Here is a 26,332-nt window from a genome sequence, read left to right on the forward strand (position 1 = left end):
TCATGACAGATTTGGAAGACTAGGGCAGCACTGTTTGGTATTAAAGTTCCTTACACTACCTCAAGTGAGCCCCTAACAGTTTTGCCACATTCTTAAGGGTCCTGCCCTAGTCTGCCAGCAAACATTTATCCAAATCCTCATTGTGGACTTTTATGTGGTGCCTTGGTAGCCCTTGTTTCTAGTAGGGCTGGGTACTCCACAATGCAATCTATTCACCCAGTGTGATTCCTCACCCAGTATTTTAGTTACAGGTTGGTGGGACTTTTCTTTTTATACTTTATCCTGGCTTGCACCTCATTGAGGCCATTTTAATATCTTTGTAGCAATTTACTCCCTAAACTGTAGCAAAATGGCTGATTTGTGTCTAAATTCTGCAATAAGGCCACTGATTTTGTTACGCTTTTAATACTGTTTTCAAGGTGTTAACAATCATGCATGTCCTTTTGTTCACGTGAGCTTCTGTCCAAGAGCTCACACAACGCTTTACCGGATGGGATAGGTTGTAGCTACATTTATCTGACAGATCACTCAATTGACATGCCTGCGAAAACAGTGGCTTTCCTCCACTGATTGGGAAGTCGCTTAAGGATTGATTTGTGTGTTGGATGTAATTAGTTGGCTGTGATCACCCCATACCGAGAACATGTGTGCATGCTAGTATAATTAGTGGGCTCAGTGCCAAACTGCTTCTGTGCACTTGGAACCCCAAAACACAAGAGTAGCCTGCCAGAGGTTTGTCTGACTCCTGATCTTCTGCAAGGCAGAGCTCTGCTTTTCCACGACTGGGTGGGGCACATTTGTATCAATCCTGTAATTTGATCTTAATGTCAGTGTCAAATCTTATATTTCTGCAGCTGCTATATGCCCCCTTGCCTCTACTATCTGTGTCCATCTCTGTCCTATTTGTGCGAGCAGCACCTGCACCATCTCTGGACTCTTCAGGGTAAACTCTATTGCTAATTTGTCTTCAGAGGAATCTCAACTGCCCCATCTTGCAACATCAAATCATGCTGCAGCATCTGTTGGTTGTGGCCAAGTAACATCTCCATGCTACTCTTCCCCACCATCTTTAGGGGCTGTACTTGGGAGTCCATCAACCTCGTCTTCACTTTTTGTCACATTTGTCAACAGAGGCTCTGCCACCTTGCACTGCAGCTGGAATCCTTCACCTGACCAGTACAATTGAGAGCCCTATCCTCACTCTTGTCACCTAGACTTAGGAAATGCACTCCAGCTGCCTTTTTCACATTTTTGGTAGAGGTCCTCCAACTCCATTCTGGCTGATTAATATGTGCCTGGGAACTCCAATTCCAGTATTCTCTCCATTGTAGAGGATCACAGCACAGTCTGCTTCTGGATCATTAATCCTCTCTATTTCTCCCTTCCAGGACATCATCAATGGTTATCTGTCTGGATCGCCTCTTGTGGGGTCCTTTGTTGATTTGCCTCCTCTGCTGCCCCTCTAAAAGTTGGTCACTTCCCACAGTTATTACCTATAAATGCAACAATGCCTGTTGCCTTTGCCCTATAAATGCAACAATGCCTGTTGCCTTTGCCCTGATGACCATCAAACTGTTAGAAGTATTGTAAACTCTTAAAAGTACTGAAAGATTGGTTACTTACCTGATCAGGACTGTTCATTACATCCTGTGTTTGGTGTCTTTTTGAGGACACCAGTAAGGGTGTTTTTTGTACCGCCCTCTTATGGTACTACAAACACAAACCTTCTAGGGAGGCTGACACATCTGACCAGGTGATGTACCTGTTATTTATATAGTCCTATGGAGTCATACCCTGCATTTGTAATGCATTGTGTCTTCATCTTAGATATATTCTGCGGCATCAGCAAAACCTCAGAAAATGTTCACCATCAGGGGGCGGATTCCGAATAGAGACCCACGGTACAAGGTTCATACAAATAGCTGGCAGCACCCCCCGGGACCTTGGCTCCTTTTTTCTGCATGCTCGGCAAGCAACTATCTGAACACTTCACACCTCAGGAAAAAAAAAATTCTGTTATACTCCTATTTTGTCAATGCTGAAGCTCTAAGTATTCCGACGCGAAAATATCAATCACTGATCCTCACAGTTTGCTTGTGATGTCTTGACACCGATCAGGAAAAGGCTATCTGCGGATTATGCCAATCCATGACACTGAAGGCTTTGAAACGAAGGCAATCGAAATTGTACCTCAGATCTTTTCCAAGTCACTGAGTACCACACCCTCAATGGTGCGACCCTCTGAGGGGAAGGCGAGTTGACAGATTTTTGGAGAATCCAACACAAAATCGAGAAAACATGAAATCCTCGCACTGCCAGAGTGGAGGGATTCCCATCACTCCTCTCCGAAGGAGAAAAATACTCTTCGAAGGGATTGTGTTCTCCGACGTATTCCTTATCTTTGATAATACGTCTACAGCTTGCTGGCCTCGGAAATGTTTTCTGTAGAGGGAGCTGCGCATCGACGTCCGCCGAGTCGATGTCCCTCGACGGCCACTGTATCGGCGCTGACGTCACCATGCCCATATATAGCCACGCGCGGCGTCCGTTGCTCAGTTCCGTTTTTCTGCGCTTCGCGGGGCCTCGGAACATCGTTGCTCAGTTCAGTCAGATAAACCTTCTACATCTACTCGAATATACCAACTCATTCCCGATGGCATCTTCATCGGAACCGACAACGCCGCGATCTGGCTTCAAGAAATGTCGAGACTGCGGCAAAAAAATGTCTAACGGATCCACACAGGATCTGTTTGTGGTGCTTGGGAGCCGAGCACCATTGTTCGGAGTGTGAGGACTGCATGTCCATGACAGCGAAAGCCTTGAAACCTCCTCGAAAGTTTCTTCGGCTGAGTCGAGGCATTAGTCTCCTCGCCGTAGAAAACATTCCCATTGTAGATCTCGAAGTAGCTTCCACCATTCATCGAGATCAAGACACTCAAAGAAGAGACGTCGAAGATCCCCTTCCTCGTCTTCTGTTTCCCCAGAAAGGGTCTCCTGTCCCACAAAACACAGCTCTCAGGCTGAGTGGGAGGAATTCAGGAAGAAAATGTAAGCGTCTTCGAGAAAGCGGCCTCGACCCCCTCGAAGACAGCTGAGGGTAATACCCCTGGTGAAAAACCCAAAAAATCAAAACGCTGCGAGTCGCTGCACCCGGCAAAACATTCCACCCGAGAGCGACACGGGCCATCGGGTAAGAAGGCACCGTCTTCGCCGCAGTCATCGAAGATCCCTTCGACGCATGGATCGACGCCGTTGTCGAAGGGTTCTTCGACGCATCGGTCGATCGACTCGACGCCATCTTCGACGCCGATGAAAGAGAAGACCACGGCTACTCCACAGCCAACAGTGATTTCAAGAGCCTCCGGCACGACGCCGAGACTGTCGTCGACATCCTCGAGTAGGATCCAGATCCTCTCGAGTTCGAGGCCTCTTCCAGTTTTCTCGACGCTGTTCTCGGCGCCTTCGAAGCCTGTCACATTGACGACATCGACGTTGTCTCGCCCAATAATGACGAGTTTGGCTCCTTCTGCCTTAGAAATGGGGTTTACACCATTTCAGAGGTCAGAGTATCCTGGATTATCTTCAATTTATGAAGAAGGGGAAGATTCTGACCAGGAAACCTTCGGGTTGCAGAGGACCACACTACCTGTTTCAGAGGATTTCACCTCTGAGGAAAGAAGGTTGAAAGACCTACAGGAGTCATTACATGAGGCAAGTGGGCTGGACACTTACCCAGAAGTGGAATTTGTTAAGCCAGACCCAGGAGAACATGCCGAAACACCCTATAGAACCCTGATGGCAAGGATTATTGAATTTATGGGTTGGTCTGCGCCTTCGCCTGTTTTTCAACACGATGACCTGACAGACATATTAGACAAAGGTCCACGGGAGGATCCCGTGGTCCCCTTCCATTCAGCCTTACAAAGAAAGATTGCATCTAATTGGGAAACTCCTGAAGTTATCCCTGCTGTCAAGATTATTAGCCAAGCATAGGGTAGTTGCAGCTGACCCTGAATACTTATCAAAAGACCCGACTCCAGAGAGCCTGGTGGTCCAAGCGGCAACTTCTTCAAGCAGTAGGACCGCTTACCCTACTGTCCCACAGGATAGAGATGACAAGAGGTACGATTCTATGGCAAAAAGTCTTCTCTGGTTGTAGTATGGCGTTGAAGTCCATTAATGCCACCTGTACGCTCGCCAGGTTCATTCACACATTCTGGGAGTGTGCTTCATCAGCGGCTGACTGCATACCCGAAGGAGAGGAAAAGGAAGCCTTGCTTAACATTATTAAAGATGGCAAAGATGCCATGTGCGAGTCACTTCAAACTGGCATCGATTGCGCTGACAGTATCAGCAGGGCCATGGCGGCAAGTACAACAATCTGCAGCCATGCGTGGTTGCGAGTCTGGCTTTGCTCCAGATGTATAGGCCAGACTTTTGAATGTGCCCTTTGACGGCTCTTCATTATTCGGAAAAAAGGCTGATGACAGTCTGGAAAAGTTGCAGACATCTAAAGCAGCAGCAAAATCGTTAGGAGCTGCAATCCGCCAAACTCCTTTTCGCCCCTCAGGAACCTCTGGAAGAGGAAAGTCCTTTTGCTATTATTCCACATTCGGGAAAGGCAGAGGACAGCCGGCTCAAAGAGGCCAAAGGAGATCCACCTGAGGTGGATGGGTCAAAAGTACTAAAGCCGCATCAGGTGCCTCTTTACCCTTGGCATCTGCATCAGCCGCCCCAAACCACTCTGAGGTCTTTCCACACAAAACACCTGTAGGGGGCAGGTTAACTCACCATCTGAGGGAATGGAAGGCTAGAACGTCAGATGCTTGGGCATTGGAGACAGTTGCCCAGGGTTACTGCCTACCCTTTCTACACATCCCTCAGAGTCATCCACTGGGGCACAGCTCTCTAAAAGTTCCAGATCCGCTCCTCTTGCAGGAAATTATAGACCTGCTAGAGAAAGGTGCCATAGAACCGGTACCTGTGACGGACAGGAACAAGGGCTGGTACTCCCCCTACTTTCTCATACCATACCAGCAGCAGGAGCTCCCAACACTCTGCAGGAGCAGATACCCAACTTCGGATGGAGTTCCACCTCTTTGGCAAGCCCCTGAGCTTCCCCTGCTTCTTTTAGACCGAAGCGCTAAAAGCATAGCGAAAATCCGCCAGCGTCCGTCTATTTGCTGTGCTCTGTAGTTGCAATAATCTACTTGCATCTACCTCAGCACTACGTGCCGATTTATCCAACTTTGACCACATTAAGTGTGAAATGCAGCATCTGAGCCACGAGGGCTTCATCTTTCAAAATGGCCGCTCCATTGTCCTAGGGGGCTCCACACCAGTATCCTGAGCCTGCCGCTACAAGGCTTAATTGGATTGGCAGGAGCCTTTCCATTTGAAGACCCACCGATTCGCCAGCACGCCCACTAAGGCAGGTCCACCAAGGCTATCCCTGTCCTGAGCCTGCCACGAGCTGTCTGAGCCCTGGGCAGGAAAGTTGCCCTTTCACGTGAGAGCGTCGGCCCCTGCACCTGCTGCTGTTTGATCAATAACTGCCTGCCTGGTAAGCACTAGAGCGTTATTATTACTGACGTCTCTTGAAGTGGCAACGCCACTACGCAATCTTTGCTCCAGACTGGTAACCCTGTGCACTTGTGCTCAAATTCACCATTCCTCTTACTTCAGTGTTGTCTGCCTCTCTTTTAGTACTCCTTATCATACGTTTCTGCACATATCCTGGCTCATGTCTGCCACTATACGGCATTAGTGTCCTATGTGCGTTTTTGACTCAAAGCCATAGCAGTAATGGCGCAGGTGCCCTAGCCGTTTAGCCACGCTTCATCTGTTACAAGCTCACCTGTTGCTGTTTAACTGCACCATACCTTGTCGAATCAGCCCATGTACACTTATAAACAGCCTATGAACTCGAATGCGGCACTAAGCTGTCTCATTACGAGATGTACTCGCCAGCTGATTGAGTTGAGCTTTAATATGTACTGTCCCCGCTATTTCGCTACGCTCGCTACCTCACCTTTACCAATGCAAGGCCCAGACGATTTTGCCTAAGTACTTCCCGATTTGCCTGAAACTTGCCGCACCTTTAGTAAGTCATGCTTTGCTGTCTGGTGTCCACTAACTGCCTCTTGTGCGAGCACCTGCTGTACCGACCACTCACCTAATTTAACATCACAATTTGATTGTGCTCCATTGACTGCAGGCCACGGATACGCTACTGCTTCATTTGCATTTTAGCAGGAGTCACATGCTCCAAATCGTGTATGGTCGTTTGCAGTCGCATTACCAACAGTAATATTTGCCTGCTTTGAATGTGATCTGAATGCGCCTATGGTGCTCAGCTGCTTACTTGTGCCTACCTTGCCTTATTTGTGCCTATACGCCTAGCTGCGCACTGAACCTCCATTGGACTAGCTGCCTCCTTACATATGGACTTATGGATGACCTCTCCACACTGTGTAAACACTTCTCGCTAGCCTACCCATGCAATTGATAGTAGCCTACCTGTGCTATTGATAGTAGCCTACCTGTGTTATTGATTTGTGTTGTGCCTCATGGTCGCTAATAGACCACATTTGATTTGTGTTGTGCCTCATGGTCGCTAATAGACCACATTTGATTTGTGTTGTGCCTCATGGTCGCTAATAGACCACACCTGATTTGTGTTGTGCCTCATGGTCGCTAATAGACCACACTTGATTTGTGTTGTGCCTCATGGTCGCTAATAGACCACATTTGATTTGTGTTGTGCCTCATGGTCGCTAATAGACCCAGACGCCGCTATCGCACTAATTTTGATACAAAACTCACCAGAATGCTCTCCAATCAGACTAAGAACCACAAGCAGCCCACCTCACTTACTGACCTCCCACCCAGTCGCAACCCAGCAATACCTCACTCGCCACCACACACGAAAGCCAACCCTCCACAGACCTCTTTTAAGGGAGCTCTCATCAACGCTCGCTCATTGGTAGCCCACGCTACTGATGTCGCCGACATTATCGCCACTAACCACCTAGACTTTATCGTCATCACAGAGACATGGCTCCACCCAGCAGCCGGCCCCACAATAGCTCTAGCCACTCCGGACAACTACAACATCATCCGAGCTGACAGAAAAAAATGAATAGGGGGAGGAATATCAATTATTGTGAAATCCACCCTAAACATTAGAGAAGTAACCAGCACAACCCTACCTTCAGCCAAACTCTTATCCGTCAAACTCCCATTATCTGACAAACAAACCATCCTGCTCCATATTATATACAGACCCCCAGGACCCCCGTCCACCTTTGAAGAGGATATCTCTCTCCTACTCACTACCAATTTGAAACCGAAATCCGAAATCATCATTCTGGGAGATTTCAACTTGGGACTCAATGACCCCAATGACAACCAGGCCACTTCCCTTAATGACACGATTACTCATCTAGGCTTCACCCAACACATTAATCAACCTACTCATACAAAAGGAAGATCCTTGGATTGGCTTGCAGATGCCAATTGCAACCTCTCACTGACTGACATCACTCCCTGTGCTTAGACTGACCATCACCTTATTACCTTCTCTTTACCTAGATCCTCCCCATCGACCACACGACCCACTAAGCTTCCTCAAATAATCTCCAGAAATAACCGCAAAATCACTATAGAGAACCTCAAACCTCTTCTCGCGCCCATCAGTAAAGCCAACCTACCTACGCAAAATAACCCAGCAGCCATAGTAGACCTATAAAACAATACCTTAGAACTAGCCCTCAACCAGATAGCTCCTCTCAAACAACAGAAAGCCAAACCTATTGCCCACTCCAACAAATGGTTCTCAGCAGAACTAAAAGCTCTCCGCAATATTAAAAGAACTGCAGAAACTAGCTGGAGAAAAGCCCCCTCTCTCTCCACTAAAGACAAATTCGCCTCATTGCCTCCACCTACAAATCCGCCATCTTAAATGCTAAAAAAGAGATCTATAACTTGAGAATACAAAATGCCAAATCTGGCACCAAAGAACTTTTCTCTATACTAAGAGAACTTGAATCACCATTGCCTCCTACTGAGGACTGCATCAAAGACAATGCCTGGTGTAACAATATCCAGCTCGCCCTCGCTAACAGAATTGACCTCCTACAAACTAAGATAGAAGCAAAAAAAGCTAGCCTTGCCTCCAAGCAGAACCCCAGCAGCAGAATTAACCACACCACCCCTAATTGCCCCTCCTTCCACTTCTCACCAGTCACAGAAGAGGAAGTAATCAAGATAATCGCCAGTCTCAAACCATCCAACTGCAAAGGTGACATTTGTCCCGCATCTGTTATCAAAGACGGTGCCAATGAGTTAGTCCCTCACATCACCTCTGATCAACTAATCCTTCAAAAACTCAGTGGTCCCCAACAACCTTAAAGAAGCGTGGGTCCTACCCCTACCCCTGCTCAAAAAACCTAGCCTAGATCCCAACATCCTCACAAACTACAGGCCCATCACCACAGTCCCATTTCTTCTCAAAATTTTGGACAGGGTAGCCTACCTCCAAATACAACAACATTTGGAAGACAACAACCTACTAGGCCTGCGACAATCCGGCTTTAGACCAAGGCACGGGACTGAAACTGCCCTCTTGGATCTAAAAATCCAAATGGATGACCCCAAAGACAAGGGCAAACTGGCCATCTTGCTCTTGTTGGATCTCTCTGCTGCCTTTGATCTGGTTGACTACCAGATCCTCACTCAACATCTCTCCTCGGCTGCTGCATTCTCTCAGAATGCCATGAAGTGGATCCAGTCATTTCTGTCTGACAGGTCGACTAGAGTCTTCGCCCCCACTGCGGCTGCGGACCCTATCCCAATCACATGTGGAGTGCCCCAAGGCTCCTGCATTTCTCCTACACTTTACAACATCTTCATAAAGCTCCTATTTGACCGTCTTGACGACTTGGGTGTCAGCTACACCAATTATGCAGGCGACACCCAGGTCCTCATCACACTCACTGGTAGCTATGAAGAAAATGTTGCAAAGCTTAATGATATCTACTTAGAAATTCAAGCATGGATGGCTACACACAGTCTTTGCCTAAATGACGATAAGACAGAATTGCTTATCGTAGGCTCCCAGGCTCGCCTCAACTAATTGGACCAAAGGTACCAATCCTTTACCATTGATGGCAACATCATAAAAGTATCCAAAGAGGTAAAAAAACTATAGGTGTATACCTCGACTCTACCTTATCACTAAAGAAACAAATAAACTCTACCATCTCAACTGCCTCATACACCAATAAATTGATCAATGGCTGCAGGCCTTTTCTCTCCACCTCTAGTTGCCTCACCCTATCTAGAGCGCTGATATTGTCCAAATTAGACTATTGCAACACACTCTACTTAGGCACTATCACAAAAAACTTGAACAGGCTCCAGATCCTGCAAAATAATGCACTAAGATGTGCGTTCAACCTCCCGCACAAGGCGCACATATCCACGATTAGCAAAGAAGTCCACTGGCTCCCGATCCGCGACAGAATTATGCTAAGAACCCTGGTCATCACCCACAAGTGCCTGTCACGTACTGCCGCACGTTACCTTTCAGACAAATTCTCTAGACACTGCCCCATTAGACCCACCAGAACCCCTTACCTGCACCAACTAAAGATCCCTAACTACAACCTGAAAACAGCAGGAGGCTCCAGTTTCCCAGTGCTCGCAGCACAATGTTGGAACACCCTCCCACCTACAATTAGGTCGGAAACCGCGTTCTGGCCATTCAGAGCCATGGTAAAATCTTGGCTACTAGCCTAGATATCTAGACTCTCACCGACACGACCGTCCAGCCGCCGCTCTCTACCTGCAATATACTGTTTATTCTATCTACAGCATATTCAGGACCAACCTGTAACCCGGGCCTCACTCGCCACTGTAACTATTTTGTGCCTATGCTCTGTACATAATCTTCCCGGTATATTCTACTTTGTATGTAAACATTCAGAGCCTGAACCAATGCATGCTCTGACTGTTGTATTATGATGTTCGTGCAACAATATGTAACTCATGATTATGCGCCCAGCTACCTGAGGGTTCGGACGCGCTTTATAAATAAACTAAACTAAAGAAGGACGGAGGACTGAGACCCATCCTGGGCTTAAGAGAATTGAACAAGTTCCTCAGGAAGGACAAGTTGAAGATGGTAACTCTCTCTCAGATCCTTCAGGCCCTCCAGCTCCAGGACTGGCTGGTATCTCTGGACCTTCAGGATGCTTATTTCCATGTGCCAATCCATCTCAAACACAGGAAATACCTGAGGTTCGCAATTGGCGACTCTCATTATCAATTTCGAGTTCTGCCATTTGGGCTGACCTCCGCCCGCGGGTCTTCACCAAGCTAATGTCGGTAGTGGCTGCGAGTCTAAGGAGGGAAGGGATCCACGTCTACCCCTACCTGGATGATTGGCTGATCAGGGCTGTATCTTCGGAACAAGCTCAGATCCAGCTAGATTATGTCTGCCACTTCCTTCACAAACTGGGCTTCTCCCTCAATTTAAAGAAGTCACAGATGAAACCATCACAGAGACTCCAGTTCATTGGAGCGGTCCTGGACACTTCCCTGGGAAAAGCCTCGCCACCAGAGATGAGGGCTCAAGATATTCTGCAGCTGGTCAACAAGTTTCGAAATGCCCACCGTCTCCCAGCCTTCGACTTGTTGAGGTTGCTAGGCCTCATGGCATCCTGCATCTTCCTTGTGCCAGAGGCTCGCCTGAGAATGAGATCTCTTCAGTGGGCACTGAGAACTCAGTGGTCGCAATTCTCAGGGAGAATGACAGATCTCCTCCGTATTCTGGCCAAGGTAGCCCGCGACCTTCAATGGTGGGCCTATCCAGAGAACATCTTGAAAGGAGAACTGTTTTGGCAACCATGGCCGGAGATAACAGTAGTCACAGACGCCTCACTCACAGGGTGGGGAGCCCATGCCAACGACTTGACCATCAGCGGTCGTTGGTCTCCATCGAGTCCAGACTGCACATCAACCTATTGGAGCTGAGAGCGATCAGACTAGCGCTGAAAGCTTTCTTGCCATCAGTACAGGGGAGAAATGTCCTGATAATGACGGACAACACGGTGGCCATGCACTACCTCAACAAAAGAGGCGGCGTAGGGTCACTGCCACTGTGCAGAGAGGCAATGCAGCTCTGGTTTTGGGCAATTCAGGAAGGAATGTCTCTATCGGCAGTCCACCTAGCCAGAGAGAAGACCTTGACAGCGGACGCTCTGAGCAAGCAGAGCAGTCTCCCACGAGTGGGAGCTAGCTCAGGAAGTCCTTCAAGAGATCTTCGCCCTTTGGGGAACCCCTCAAGTGGATCTGTTCGCCACAAGCACCAACAGGAAGTGCGATCTGTTCTGTTCAAGGAAATTTCCCCCGAGAGGAGCTCTAGGAGACGCGTTCGTAGTGGACTGGGAGTTTCCAGTCCTTTACGCGTTTCCACCAGTCCCTGTTATTCCTCAAATGATCAGGAGGTTGAGAAGATTCTGGAAAACCATGATCCTAATTGCCCCGGACTGGGCCAGGAGAACGTGGTACCCGGACCTTCTAGATATGTCCATCTGCCCTCCAATCCGTCTTCCACTCGGAGAATATTCTCTCGCAGAAGGGAGGACAGGTTCTCCATCCAGACATCAGAACCCTCAACCTTCACGCTTGGCTTCTGAAAGGGTGAGGTACAAGGATTGGGACCTCCATTATGACATCATGGAGGTGTTGCTTTCGGGCAGTAGGCCAGAAAGTCTTTATACTGCTGCCGTTGGAACAAATTTTGCAGCTGGTGTAGAGAAGGGAATATCGACCCTTTTTCATGTGGTACACCAACGGTGTTATCTACTGTACTTGGCAAACTCAGGCCTTCAAGTTGGCACTGTAAAAGGCTATCTCGCAGTGCTTGCAATCTTCAAGCGCACTGCAGAGGAACCATCGTATTTCAAACTACCTCTAGTGATACAATTTCTCAAGGGATTAACTAATGTTTATCCTCCAAAACCATTCCAAGTTCCCTTGTAGGACTTAAATTTAGTCTTAAACTTCCTAATGGGCACTCAATTCGAACCACTTCACTCTTGTTCGCTGAGCTTTCTCACGCTTAAAACTGTCCTATTGGTAGCACAAATATCTGCTAGGAGGGTGAGCGAGCTACAAGCTCTCTCCTGTAAACCCCCACATACAATTTTCCGCAAGGACAAAGTTGTCCTACGGGTGAAGCCTAATTTCCTCCCAAAGGTGGTTTCTGAATTTCATATTACTCAGAAAATGACCTTACCTTCGTTCTACCCTCCTCCCCATCCGGTAAAGAGGAAGAAAGGCTACATAGGCTGGACCCAAGGCGAGCTCTAAGCTTTTACATCAGCGAAATGGCTAGGATCAGGCAAGCAGACCAACTGTTTGTAGGATACTTGGGTCACAAGTTGGGATTACCCATAACAAAACAAACCATTTCCAGGTGGATTATTTTGGCCATTCTGGAATGTTACAAACTGGCAGGGAAAGAGCCACCCCAAAAATCTTAGGGCTCATTCAACCAGGGGTATCGCAGCCTCTTCGGCCCTCCAAAGAGGGGTACCCGTCAGACATATGTGCGGCTGCCACATGGTCGTCCGCACATGCACAAAATTTTACAACCTGGATTCTTCCACTAGTCAAGAGACCAGATTTGGCAAAGCCATATTACATTCGGTCCATCCCTAAAGGGATACATGACATTCTTACTCCCACCTCCAAATATATGCCACTGCTATGGGTGTCTATCCAAGATGAGGAATACGTCGGAGGACACAATCCCTTCGAAGAACAAGTTACTTCTTACCTTGTAACGTTCTTTCGATAGGATGCTCCTCCGACGTATTCCTTTATCGCCCCTCCCATCCATCCCCGCAGTAATACTTCCCTTGTGGTTGCAGCTTACGCTCCTTCAAGGTCAATAACCAATTCAGGCATGACTTTTCTTATGCTACAAAACGGAACTGAGCAACGGACGGCACGCGTGGCTATTTATGGGCATGGTGACGTTGGCGCCGATACGGTGGCTGTCGAGGAACATCGACTCGGTGGACGTCGACGCGCAGCGCCCTCTACAGAAAAAATTTCCGAGGCCAGCAAGCTGGAGACGTATTATCAAAGATGAGGAATACGTCGGAGGAACATCCCATCAAAAGAACGTTACAAGGTAAGACGTAACTTGTTCTTAAGACCTCCTGCTTTGGAGTTGAGGACAAAAAAAGGGTCGGAGACCACTGCGCATACAAATACTGGAATGGACTCTTAATAAGAGTGCGCTGAAACACCAGAGTACGAAGCCCCAAAAACCTGTTATGACCCCCATCGTCCTCAATGGCCATGGCAGTTTAGACCCTCTTAGATGCAGAACCAGCGCCTACTTCGAGAGACCAGTCCACGTCTGTTAGGCAAGATTGTATGCAGTACCCTTTGGGAACACTACAACAACCCTGACTACAGGTAAAAGGAAACCCAAGCTTTGGTATAAGCTTGTACTACACAGTTTTGGTAGCGTGCTGAGTAGCCAGGCTTATCTCAAGAGGGGTCAATGTGAGCTGTAGGGGAGTTAGAGATTCACAGTGGCAAGTATTCAAATAAACTTACACACAAGGTTTCTTGAATAAACAATTATTCATTTATCAGTCAGAGTAAGCCTTCATAAGGGAGCAATATAATTGTAACACTCAAATATGCTCCACAGAATACACACTCTTAATATTTCAAAATCAGTAAGTACCCTTTTGGGATGGCCCACAGATACAACCTGCACATTAAGGTGACTTCAATAGCTAGAGTGCTGGGGACATTAATATATCACTGTGGCATTTTAGTCATTTAAGAGTAAGTCAAAGGAAAAAGGTTATTAGAACATACAAGAGACCACAAATATTCTTAAGGAGGCAAATACTTTCAGAGCCCCTAATAAGAGTCATTCAGTGGAACAGTTTACGCCAAAGTCAATGGGCAAATGTCTATATGAGCTGAAGCACTTCTTTGCAGGTAAGAAAGAAAAGTATTTGCACAATGTTTTAGAAGTCTTTGAAGAAAAAGAAGAATCAATGTAGGGACACAGCCGTTAGACTTGTGAGTTGTAGAAGATGCGAGAAACTCTACACCAAGAGGTAAGTTCTCTCAGACTTTTACAGTACTTTGGTTTTGAAGAAAAAGTGCAGCAGATGACTTCTGTTACTGAGCAGCTCTGCAGATCTCACTGTTCCTGGGCCTCATTCGTGGGGACAAGATGGAGGACTTGCTCGCAACCGGCAATCTTCAAACAAGTGGCTGTTCAGTGTTTCAGCTCCTCGCGTCTAGCGCAAATGGCAACACTGTGGTTCCTGTCTGTCGAGATGGGCTTTCCCTGCTTCCTGGGAGTCTGGAGGATCTTCCCAGAACTCTTGGCAAGCTTAAAACCAACGCACAATCTGGTATTCCTCTCCCTGGTATTTCGGTTTCCAGCAGCAACTCTGTGGAAAGTCAATCAGCTCAGAGAGAATGTCCAGGTGGCTTACTTTGAAGTTGATTGGTCCCACCAACTCAAGGGGAGAAGTTGTCCTTGCAGGGGCTTCTTTGTCGATACGAATTTGGAGTTTCAACACAGCAGCAGGGCTTCGCCGGGCAAACCAATGGTCAAGGAGTTGCAGCAGGCGTCCTCTTAAAGTTGTTCTTCGGTTCCTTGGTCCAGTGGTCGGCCGTGCCTTCTAAGCCAAAAGCCTCGCCTTTTATTCAGTTCTCTCCCATTCATTCCAGCCTAGCTGTCAGTCACCCAGCAGGGTGGCTGTCCTTGACGGACAGTCAGCCGGCCAGTCACTACAGAGTGCATTTGGGTCTCCGAGGAGACTAAGCACAGGGAGTTTCGGGCACCTCCCTCATTTTCTGCCCTCCCCAGACACCCTGGAGCCCGAGGCGGGCTTCACTCGTGAATCCCGCCAAAAGGTAAAGCGAAGAAAGGGACCAAATCTGGTTTGACGCGCAGAGTAAATCTCAAGAAGGACCTTTCCACAAAGAAATGGCAAAAAAAGACGACCTCGGCCAAAATGGCACCTTTGGGTGCTTTACTGCAGCTGCAAACTCAGCCCGCAGTAAATGCACAGCACGGTAGTTAAAAGTAAACCACTGCCACCAGCCATTCAGTGAGGAAAGGGTAACATTAAAAAGGTTACATGAGAGGCTAGACAAATGGGGTACTAAGTAACCCCTCCAGCACCCTATTGTAAGATAGTGTATGCTGGGTCTAGAAATTTACAAATGTAAGTAAAGTCAATTTCACTTTACTGCTCTGGGAAACGTTAGTTAATACCAGAGAAGGTATTTAACCCTTGGGAAATCTGAAAGACTTCCCTGTGCCACTACACTGAGGGTACTGTGTGACATAATGTAAAAGATGATGCCTGTGGAGTTTGTCAGGCTCCATAACCAAAAGAAACACAAAGTTCAGAAATCACATTAAAATACATGCGAGAGTGGGAAAAGGTCTCTCCCCAGGTTAAAAGAAAGTCCTAACAATCCTGTCCCCAGCTATTCAGTGAGAAAAGGGTAACATAAAATTGTTACATGAGAAGTTAGACAAAAGTGGATACTAGCTAACCCCTCCAGCACCCTATTGTTAGTGTGTGCTGGGTCTAGAAAGTTACAATTGTAAGTAAAGTCAATTTCACTTTACTACTCTGGGAAACAGTAGTTTATCCCAGAGAAGGTATTTAAACCTTTGGGAAGTCTGAAGGAGTTCCCTGTGCCAGTGCACTGAAGGTGCTGCGTGACACAATGTAAAAGATGCTGCCAATGGAGTTTCAGACTCCACAACCTAAAGAAACAGAGGTAAAATTCACATTAAAATGCATGAGTGGAAATAAAGGCTCTCTCTCCAGGTTAAAAGAATCAAGTCTTCAAAATCCAGCAAAGTTGCTGGGGGTCTGTAAGGTGGAAGGAATTGGCAAATTTCTGAGAATGATCCCTAACACTAACAACCTGTGTAGTACAGAATTGTACCAAAGGCTGGGTTCCTATTGCCAGGAGGTCAAGGTTGTTGTAGTGCTCCAAATCTTGCTCGTGCTCCAAATCTTTGTTCAACTAAAAAACCTTCACAAGGCTAAGCTCCACTAGAACAGCAATTGTAACATGCCAAATATGGATAACTTCAGTCAGGAAGCCGTGATCATTTTAACAGTGGAACTGAAAGAAATGTGTAAAGTCCGGAATCTCCCTGTTAAAGAAAAGAAAAATGAATTGATTTGTTGAATCATCAAAGTCTGGGTAGTATGCCTGTCACAACTACTAACCTAGGAAATGTGGAAATTGATAGTGAGGATGATCGTTCAGAGTCTAACTCTAATGTCTGGAGTCAGAGGAGGGTGAGGTGTCCAGCAAGGGAGCCCCTCTATGCACAGCCTGCCCTTTTGCCTCAACCACTGGGACCCCACATGGGCCATCACTGAGTCCAGAATATGTGTCTCTTGAAATAATTTGACTTGAATGGGAATTTAAAACGTTACAAGCTCAAGCCAAACATCAAGACGACATACTCGGGGGGAGGGGGGATTGGAAATGCAACATGCTCTTCAAACGAAAAGATTGTCTCCTCAAAATGATTCCCTTCCCAGAGTCTTCTAGGTCTTCCAGCCCAAAGAGGCCTCGCCTGCCCAAAGAAGCAGTGAGTATGTATGATGTGAAACTTGATATTTTGGATTGGTTGGGTGGTTTTGAATACAATCATGGGATTCAGTCTCACAGGGAATCAGTTGATTCCTTGGCTTTTGTCTATGCTCCGCCAGGTTGCAACTGATGCTGTAAGGGGGAGGGAGAACTTGAAAGAGTGGAGTATGAGAAGATAGCTTTGATAGCTAGATTTGGGCAAACTCCTTCCCAGTACCTTAACACTGATGGTACCTCTTGGGCTTCCTGGGTGTGTCAATGTTTGAAAAACTTAGATGATTGGGTTACGCGTTACAGAGTGAAATCCTTTGATGGAATGAGATCTGTTTTTGTTGGAATCTATTTTTGATGCATCCTCTCCTAAACTGAGACAGCACTTGGCGGACTCAAAAGATTGATCCCAAGAAGCTAGCAGAGGCTGTTGACTTGTGGGCTGCCAATAGGGCTACTCAGAAGGATTCAGGGGCAACTCAAAAAAAGTATGAGGGGGAAGCAGCCCAAGAAAGACAGAATGCTAAATCCTCCCACCCAAAAGAGGGCCACAAACATAAGAAGTGTAAGCCATTTGGGAAACCAGGTCAGTCTAGTGAAACCTCTTGTGCTAAACCAGAGGGAGGTCAGCAAAAGCCCCCATTTCTCAAACCATTTGGAAAATGTTATGCTTGTGGGTCAACAGACCATATGAAAGAGGATCCCAGATGTAAGGGTAAACCTTCAGGGGTCCACACTGCCTCCTTTGCCTTCATCCCTGAGGGGGAAAGTACATATGGCAAGTGGACATTTTCATCTATTTGTATTTTCTTTATTTGTAGAGCGTGCCGGGCCCAACAGCATCTGGCCGCTTTGTTTTAGGTTACAGGCATGTGATACGGTTAAGGTACAAGGATATAATACATAATGATAATACCAATTACAAGATATACAGTGAGGTAGATGGCAGGCATGTGATACAGTTAACAGTACACAGGTATAATACATCATAATTACAAAATATACAGTGTGGTAAATGAAGAACATTAGGGATATGCATAACTGATTGTACAAGAAAGTGCAGAGCATATACAGGAGCAGGTGGTCATAGGTGTAGTGGCAAGCGCCGGCCCAGACTAAGCAGTCTGAGGATTGACAGAGGCTGCTAACCACAATTTGGTCTTGAATTTAAAAGAGTGGAGTGAGGGTTCAGATCTCAGTAGGTTGGGCATGGTGTTCCACAGTTTGGAAGCTAGTGTAGGGAAGCTGGACCCACCTGCTTTCTGTAGTTTGAATCTTGGCAATACAAGGCAATTTGTTTGTGCCGATCTGAGCGGTCGGTGTGAAATGTGAGGTGTGAAGTGGCCTGCCAGGTAGGTAGGCGCATTGTTTAGTCATTTATGCATGAGGGCTAGTGCTTTCAACAAAATTCATTGATATACTGAAAGCCAGTGTAAATTGCATCTGGTGTCTGAGATGTGCTGGCCCCTGGGGAAATTGAGAGCCGCCCTGATGGCATTATTCTGTATGACTTGTAACTTGTTTAGATTATGTTGACCTGTCCCTAAGTAGAGTGCATTACAATAGTCGATTTTGGACATGAGGGTTCTCGCTATGATGATGCAATTTGCTGTGTTGAGGAAGGGGCGGCAGGCAATGATTAGTTTACGTATGTAGGCAGAAGTGGAGCTAACAGCATTAGTTTGCCTTACGAGTGGTAGAGTGGAGTCTGAAGACCCCATTGGAGTCTAAGCCAGTGTTTCTTTAGTATCCCTGGGTCTGTGGGAAGAGCAGAATGTAGATGTGTGCAACTCTATTCAAGATAATACCAAAGAATATTACAAGGTCTGTACTTGGCAGGGGTCTACTGACCATTCACATTAGACACACTGGGGCCAGCATTACAGTGGTGGATGAAACCTTTTTCAAACCTGAGGATGTTGCTAAGGCACCACTAAGCTTGCTGGAGGCCCTGTCCAGATGGTTCCAATACTACCAGCTCTCATCCAATGCAACAATATGACTGTAAGAATACCTGTCAGTGTACAAAATGAGGTGCCTGGAAGAGTCGTGTTGGGGAATGACTTAAAATCTCTTGGAGTTGTATCAAACACCCCCAGGTCTCCCAGTAAAAGGAAGCAGGAGCAGACTAGACTGGCCAGAGAGCAAACATTGAATGACTCGCAATGGGAAGTTACAGAAGCACCTATTCTTCAGCATGGGGTCTGGCATGGATTCACATGCTCATGAATATTCCCTGTTGTCAAGTGTTGGGAGTCCTCATGCTATAGCTCTTGAGCTTTTACTGCGTTTCTGTGCTTTTTCGAGGAGATTTTCTCATTTTTCGGTCAAAGCGAGCCTCAAGCTCCACCGTTTCTTCTTCCGATCAACGGGGACTTGTTTGGGAATTTCCTACGCCCCTCAAGGGGGAAGTTTTCATAGAGTGATGCTTCTTGGAGGGTTCCAGAAGATCTGAGGCCTACCATGGACGAGGCCCAGGACAAGGGTAGCTTGACGCCCGGATCCAAGCTGTTCAGTAACTGCCCTGGATGCGGGTTACAGAATGTTTTCAAGGAGGACTATCATTAGAGATGTCTCTACTGCCTTCATGAGGACAAGACGCACGTGGAGAAGGACTGTGCGTTCTGCAAGAACCTATCGGAACGGACCATGAGGGATCGTCGTTCCTGCCTCTCCAGCTGGCTGGAGAAGGGCCCAGCAGATGAGAAGAAAAGATCAGAGCGGTCTTCTAAGTCCTGTGAGGGCGCCCCGGCGACGGGGGTCCAACAGAAGGCTAAGCACTGCGAGTCTGCGGGCACTGGGAGCGCCGAACAGTCGGGCTCTTCGGCTGCCAGGCAGGGCGCACCTTCCCCGGCACCATCAACCACGAGCCAACGCTCTGGTTCGGGGAAGAGGAAATCAGAGAACCCGGGTAAGCTTCTGGAGAGGCCCCGGTCGATCTTGAAGGATTCAGCCGAGGGGGAGCGAGGCGGTGACCCTCCTCTCCCTAACCCACCCCCCAACCCCCAAGGTGAAGGCCTCAAGCGCGCCCAAGGTGGTGAAGGCCTTGATTCACCCGGCTAAGGCCTCTATCGAGGGAGTCGCAGCGATCCTGGTGAAGCCTGTGGAGGCTACACCAGTGGAAGTGACCTTGGGGCCCAGAGTTTCCCTGCCACTGTGGAGGGAATCCTCTTTTTCAAGCCCATCGACAAGACCCCCGTGAAGACACTGGTGGAAAAAGAGGGGGGGCGGTGGCCATTCCGGACACGGATTCAGCCTCTGAGGAGGAGCTGGTGGAGGCAGGGAAGAGCCTCAACGAGAGGTTCGAGAAGGTACGATCCCACGGGAGACATCCCAAAGAGGTGGTCTAAGGTGGTGACAGTGGCGCCGACGAGGCCCCAGTGGAGGAGCGGGAAGGCGGCGCCAGCCCTCCCGTCGCAGCCATTGCCCGAGCCTCAGGACAACTCGGCGGCCATTTTGATGGTGATCCAAACCTTATGCACAGAGATAAGGACGAGATTACCACGAGCCCCGGCGGATGATCCAGAACCGGGCCCGTCGGGAAGCCCTCCGAACAAGCGGAGGAGAGTTCATGCCCTTGCGGCCCGTGGAGCCTTCATCCCTCACTCTGGATCCCAGGGATGACACGGTGACAGACACAGGTAGGGATGACGATGGTTGTGACGACGTGATGGATCTTCCATCACCACCCCCTTGGGCTTCCCCGCCCGATGAAATTGGCTCCTTTCACGCCATGATCGCCAGGGCATCCGAGCTCTTCCAGCTCTGCCCCGAGGAACAGAAGAAGGAAGGTTTCCTCTATCAACGGCGAGAGGCCAAGAGAAAGACGGTCTTCACGTTACCGTTACTCGACGATATCTGGGACGAGGGACTTCCGGTCCTGAAGAACCCGTCCACGACACCTGCCAAGAGGGACCATTACGAGAAGTAGTACCGGGTCCCCGACGCCGCCCCCTTGTGCCTCAGGGCTCAGCTGACGCCGGATTCGGTCGTCTCCGCCGCGGCCCAGAAGAAGGCGGTGGGGGCGGCAGCTTCAACCCCCACTTCCCCCACCTGACGGCGAGGGAAACAAATTGGACGCCATGGGGCGTCGGGTCATCTCATCGGCGACGACCATTAAAGCGACCAACGCCTTAGCGATTGTGGCCCGTTACGACAGGGAGCTATGGTACAAGATAGCCCCCCCAGCCCCCTACTGGACTTCCTACCAGACGACAAGAGGGCGGAGGCCCTAGAGATTCTGCAGGAAGGTGAGGTGGCGTCGGTCCTCGCCATAACGGTGGCAACGGACATTGCCAACACTGGGTTTCGCCAGTTAGGCAACAGCGTTTGCCTTTGACGAGGCTGGCTCAAGGTGACAGATTTACGTCAGGACGTGCAGACCAGGGTGTTGGACATGGCATTCGACGGCAACAACATGTTTGGGAAAACGGTGGATGAGTCGCTGCAGGCCATCAAGGCCGACAGACGGCCCGAGCCCTGGGAGTCCTTCAGCAACGGCGGCCCTTTCGGAGCACCGGAGGCAGACATGGGGCCTCCAAGGGATCAGGCGGTGGTTCCTCTACGTACCGCCAGGCGGCCCGCTCCTCGTCCCAGGAGGCCTACAGAGGTCGCAGCAAGCAAGGAGGATCTCGTCGGCGCCAAGGCTGCCTCCAAGCAAGATTGAACCGGCCGTAGCATCGGACCCCCATCGAAGCACCCTGGTGGGAGGCCGGCTGCCGAAGTTAGTCAGCGTGTGGGAGTCCATCACCACCGACCGTTGGGTGCTGGATGCTCTGGCCCACGGGCACACTCTCGAATTCCAAAAGAAGTGTCCCCGCATTCCTCCCGTGGCCAGGAAGGAAAATCACGTCCCTCAACTGCTGTTGGAGGTGAAGGCGATGCTCAAGAGTGCCATCGAGCTTGTCCGCAGGATGCTCTGGGGCTCCGTAGTATATTCGAGATACTTCCTCGTCAGAAAGAAGACAGGCGGTTCGCGCCCCATCCTGGACCTATGTCGGTTGAACAAATACATCAAGGCACAGAAGTTCAGGATGGTCGCTCTCCAGCACGTGCTGGGACAGCTGGAGGAGGGCGACTTCCTATGGTCATTGGACTTGGAGGATGCTTACTTCCCCATCCTAAAAGGACACCAAAAGTTCCCCTGATTCGTAGTTAAAGGACGCCACTACCAATTCAGAGCTCTGCCATTCGGAGTGAAGTCGGCACCCAGGGTGTTCACCAAGTGCCTAGCACCAGTGGCAGCGTGGCTGCGCCTGCAGGGGATCCACGTCTACCCCTACCTGGACGACTGGCTAATCCGGGCAAGGACAAGAGAACTCTGAGCACACAGCGATGACTGTCCGCCTACTCACGGAGCTGGGTTTCTCCAACTACCCGAAATCCCGTTTGGTTCCGTCGCAGGTGGCACTGTTTCTGGGAGCGAAGCTCGATGCAGTGGAACGATTGGCATCTCCGTCGGAGGAAAGGGCGAAGGCCATCTTAGGCATGGTGCAGCGCCTGCTAACCACTGACGTGGCCAGGGTGAGATGCATCAAGTCCCTCCTCGGAATGCATCTACCTAGTGCGCCTGTGCAGGCTGTGGATGCGTCCTCTACAGGAGTTTCTCGACGCCCGCTGGATGCAAGCGGCGGGCAGCTTCGAAGACAAGATCCCTCTCAACAAGGTTTTCCGTCAGGCGATTCAGTGGTGGGGTACCCGTGCGCACCTCACGGCAGGCACGGACTTCCAGACCCCAGCACATCAAGAGACTGACGAAGACCCCAGCACATCAAGAGACTGACGACGGACACCTCCCTGGAGGGATGGGGTGCACACACTGGAGATCTCCACGCAAGAGGCCTTTGGCTCCCGGTGGAGAGGTCTCTCCACATCAACATCTTGGAGCTCCACGCTGTGTTCTAGGTGCTCAAGTCGTTCCTCCCGTCCCTCAAGGGCAAGGTCATGAGGATCTTCACCGACAAAACCACCACAATGTTCTACATCTGGAAGCAGGGAGGTACCAGATCCCCAGCCCTATCCAAGGAGGCCCAGGACCTGTGGCACTGGGCCGTCGCCCAGGGGATGTTTCTGGTTCCCTTCCATCTGGCAGGAATAAAAACGCCATCGCTGACTCACTCAGCAGGGAGCTGTGCTCGTGCCACGAGTGGGAACTACGTCAGGATCAAGTGGATCAGATCTTCCAATGATGGGTTCAAACCCCAGATCGATCTGTTCGTGACGGCGGCGAACTCCAAGTGTCAGAGGTTCGCCAGCAGGTTTAGAGAGAGAGAGAGAGACACAGAGACACAGAGACACACACACTGGCGTTCCTTGTGGCCATCAACTCCGTACGACGCATAGGAGAGATTCAGGCCCTATCCTGCAAGCCTTCATACTTGACTTTTCACGATAAGAGTGTGGTGCTGAGGACACACCGCTCTTTCATGCCCAAGGTGCCATCGGACTTCCATCTTAACAAGCCCTTGGTGTTGCCAGTTTTCTTTCTGTCGCCGGCCGAGAGGACTTTGCACTTGCTGGATGTGGCTAGAGCGCTTAAGTTCTACATGGACCGAACGAAGAGTTTTCGGAAGACATCACAGCTGTTTGTGAACTTTGGACCTGTGAACCAAGGGAAGGCTCTTTCGAAGGCTTCCATTTCCAGATGGCTCTCCGGCTGCATCATGCACGGTTATCGGTTGGCCAACCGACCGTTGCCCGGCCGTCCGAGAGCCCATTCAACCAGCGCGATCGCTGCTACTGCCGCATTCTTGTCTGCCCCTGCTGGACATCTGCAGGGCTGCTACGTGGAGGTCGACGCACACCTTCACGAGATTCTACTTCGTCAACAAGGATTCCAGGGAGGAGTCCAGAGTCGGCCAAGCAGTGCTGTGCAACCTGTTCACCTGAAGGTGTGCCTGGTGAGGAGGTAAGAGTTGCTTAATCTTGAGTTTATGTAATGCTTAATGTTGAGCCTTTTGCCACCTCCCGTGGTTGTGCATGTGTGTACTGCTATGTATTCTATTCATGAGCATGTGAATCGATGCCAGACCCCATGCTGGCGAAGGAACAAGTTACTTACCTGTAACTGTTGTTCTCCAGCGTGGGTCTGGCATGGATTCACATGCAAACCCTCCCTCCTTCCCCTCTGCGGCTCTTCACTTGGTCATAATGCCACTTACGTGCTACCAAATCTGAGGATGGCTGCCCGGGGAGGGGCTTAGGGAGAGGGCAGTCATTGGCTGGGGGCAGTATGACCCAGAGAGCAGTGATCGGTTACTACGAAGAAAGACAGATCAGAATCTAAACTGATACTGATTTTTTCTTTACCGAGGATTCCCAGCCTAACGGGGAATATTCAGGAGCATGTGAATCCATGCCAGACCCATGCTGGAGAACAGTTACAGGGAAGTAACTTGTTCCTAACTCCCCGTCCACAGGAAGAAAGAGACCAAGGGGGAAACCCAAGGTCTCGGGAAGAAAGAAAAGTATCACCCCTGTGCACAAAACAAGGACATCCCTGAGAGGACAGTCCAAGGTCGCACCTGTCACCCCTCAACCAGCTGAAGCTGAGTGGGAGGACCAACCATAGGATGGTGAACCAGTTACTGGTGAAACAGAACTGGAAGAAGCCCTTCCCTCTGTTGGAGATCTGGATCCTGAAGATCACCCTGAGCTGCAGACTTTGCTTGCAGAAGGTGGCCCCTGTAGGGCAGACTTCAGCGGAGGTCAAAGAGTGTCCTACTATTGAAGGACTTCGCCAACAGGCAGCTTCCCAGCTGGAAGGGAAAGCCAGGGAAGCACAGGCTGTTCTGGGAGGATGGCCTCCTTTACAGTGAGACTATAGAGTCTACCCCAGGTGACTACAGAAGACTAGTAGTGCCTCAGGAGGCGAGACCTCAGTTTCCACAGTTAGCCCATGAGATTCCTTTAGCTGGTCATTTAAGTTTTAAGAAGACCAAGCAAAGGATTTCTGTTTCTACTGGCCTACGATGGGGTATGATGTAGATAAAATCTGTAGAAGCCGTCACACTTGTCAGACTTCTGGCAAGAGTGGTGCCAAGAATGTGTCGCCCTTGGTGCGACTCCCAGTGGTGGAGTACATTTTGAGAGGGTAGGGATTGACGTTGGTTCCTTACACCCTCCCATATCTTCAGGCAACCGATTTATATAGGTTGTTGTAGACCATGCTACCAGGTATCCTGAAGCCATACCTGTTACTGTTAAGGCCCTCCTTGGTATTTTTTTTTTTTTACCAGGTTTGGATTTTGTAGGGAGGTTATTGAAGACAGGGGGACCAATGTTATGTCCCACTACATGCAGACCATGTGGAAAAACTGTGGAGTAACCTACCAGTCCTCAACAGCCTACCATCCTCAAACCCATGGGTTGGTGGAGAGGTTTAATAGAACTACGAAGAGCATGATAGGTGCTTTAGAAGAACGCCTTATAAGAAAGTGGGTCCTTCTCCTGGCATGCCTTCTCTTTGCTTATAGAGAAGTCCCTCAAGAAGGGGATGGCTTCAGCCACTTTGAGCTTCTCTGTGGTCATCCGGTTAGAGGTCCATTGGTCCTAATCAAGGAAGGGTTGGAGGGTGCTCCTTCCCACAAGCCAGTGAGAGTCACTGGCTGTTAGGTCTCAGAAGGAGAATGACCCACGTGATGACAGAAGCTTCAGGTAACTTGAAAGCAGGTCAGTCTCTGGTTAAACATTGGCATGCCCAGAAGGCCAACATGGTTGAGTTTGCTCAAGACCAGATGGTTCTAGTTATGGTACCTACAAGGCAGATGGCCTTACAGGACAAATGGATTGGACCCTTCAAGGTTGTGGCAAACCTGGAGAGGTCCATTATTTGGTGGACTTAAGCAATCATAAGGAGACCCCCAGGGTCTTTCACACCAACCGCCAAAAGGCCTATGTCTCTAGACCAGAACTAGGTTTGCTTCTAGCCTCTGATCAAGAGGAGGAGAGTGAGCTTCTACCCGATCTCCTCGGGGGACAACCTTTAGATAGAAGAGTTAATCTCTCTTCTGATCTGAGTCTGCAACAACAGCAGTGCAACATTTTGTTGAATCAGTTTGCCTCCCTTTGTTCACTAACACCAGGCTTGCACTCTTGGGACCAGCATGATATACTCACTGGTGACTGTCTCCCTGTTAAGAGTGGGGGTTACAGAATGTCGGATAATGTAAGAACCCACATAAATAAAGAGGTCAAGAAAATGCTTGATCTTGGGGTAATGGAGCGATCTACAAGCCCTTGGGCTAGTCCAGTGGCACTAGTGCCAAAAGCAGGATCAAGAGTTGAGATTCTGTGTGGACTACAGAGCTCTTAATGCAGTCACCGCAACTGATGCACATCCTTTACCTAGGACAGATGAACTAGTGGATACACTTGGATAAACTTGGTTCAGCCAAGTTCCTCAGTACATTTGACCTAAACTCAGGCTATTGACAAATGGCTCTGACAGACCATGGCAAGGAGGCATCTACCAATTTAAGGTTATGCTTTTAGGACTAAAGAATGCACCTGCTACATTCGAAAGGATGGTAAATCAGGTTCTGAATGGGATAGATGACTTCTGCATGGCATACTTGGATGACATTGCAGTGCTCAGCCCTACTTGGAAAGAACATGACCTCCTAGGATATGTTTTGCAGGCTCTTGAGCAGGCCCA

General features: G+C 49.0%; 1 protein-coding gene across 2 annotated transcripts in view; it reads left to right on the plus strand.

The window, feature by feature from the left end:
- Nucleotides 1–26,332, plus strand: part of ZDHHC18 (zinc finger DHHC-type palmitoyltransferase 18) — a 474,560-nt gene that overhangs the window by 232,734 nt on the left and 215,494 nt on the right. The gene's annotated exons all lie outside the window — the stretch shown is intronic.

Source organism: Ambystoma mexicanum, chromosome 11, assembly GCF_040938575.1.
Source record: "Ambystoma mexicanum isolate Mex_15411 chromosome 11, UKY_AmexF1_1, whole genome shotgun sequence".
Lineage (NCBI taxonomy): Eukaryota > Metazoa > Chordata > Amphibia > Caudata > Ambystomatidae > Ambystoma > Ambystoma mexicanum.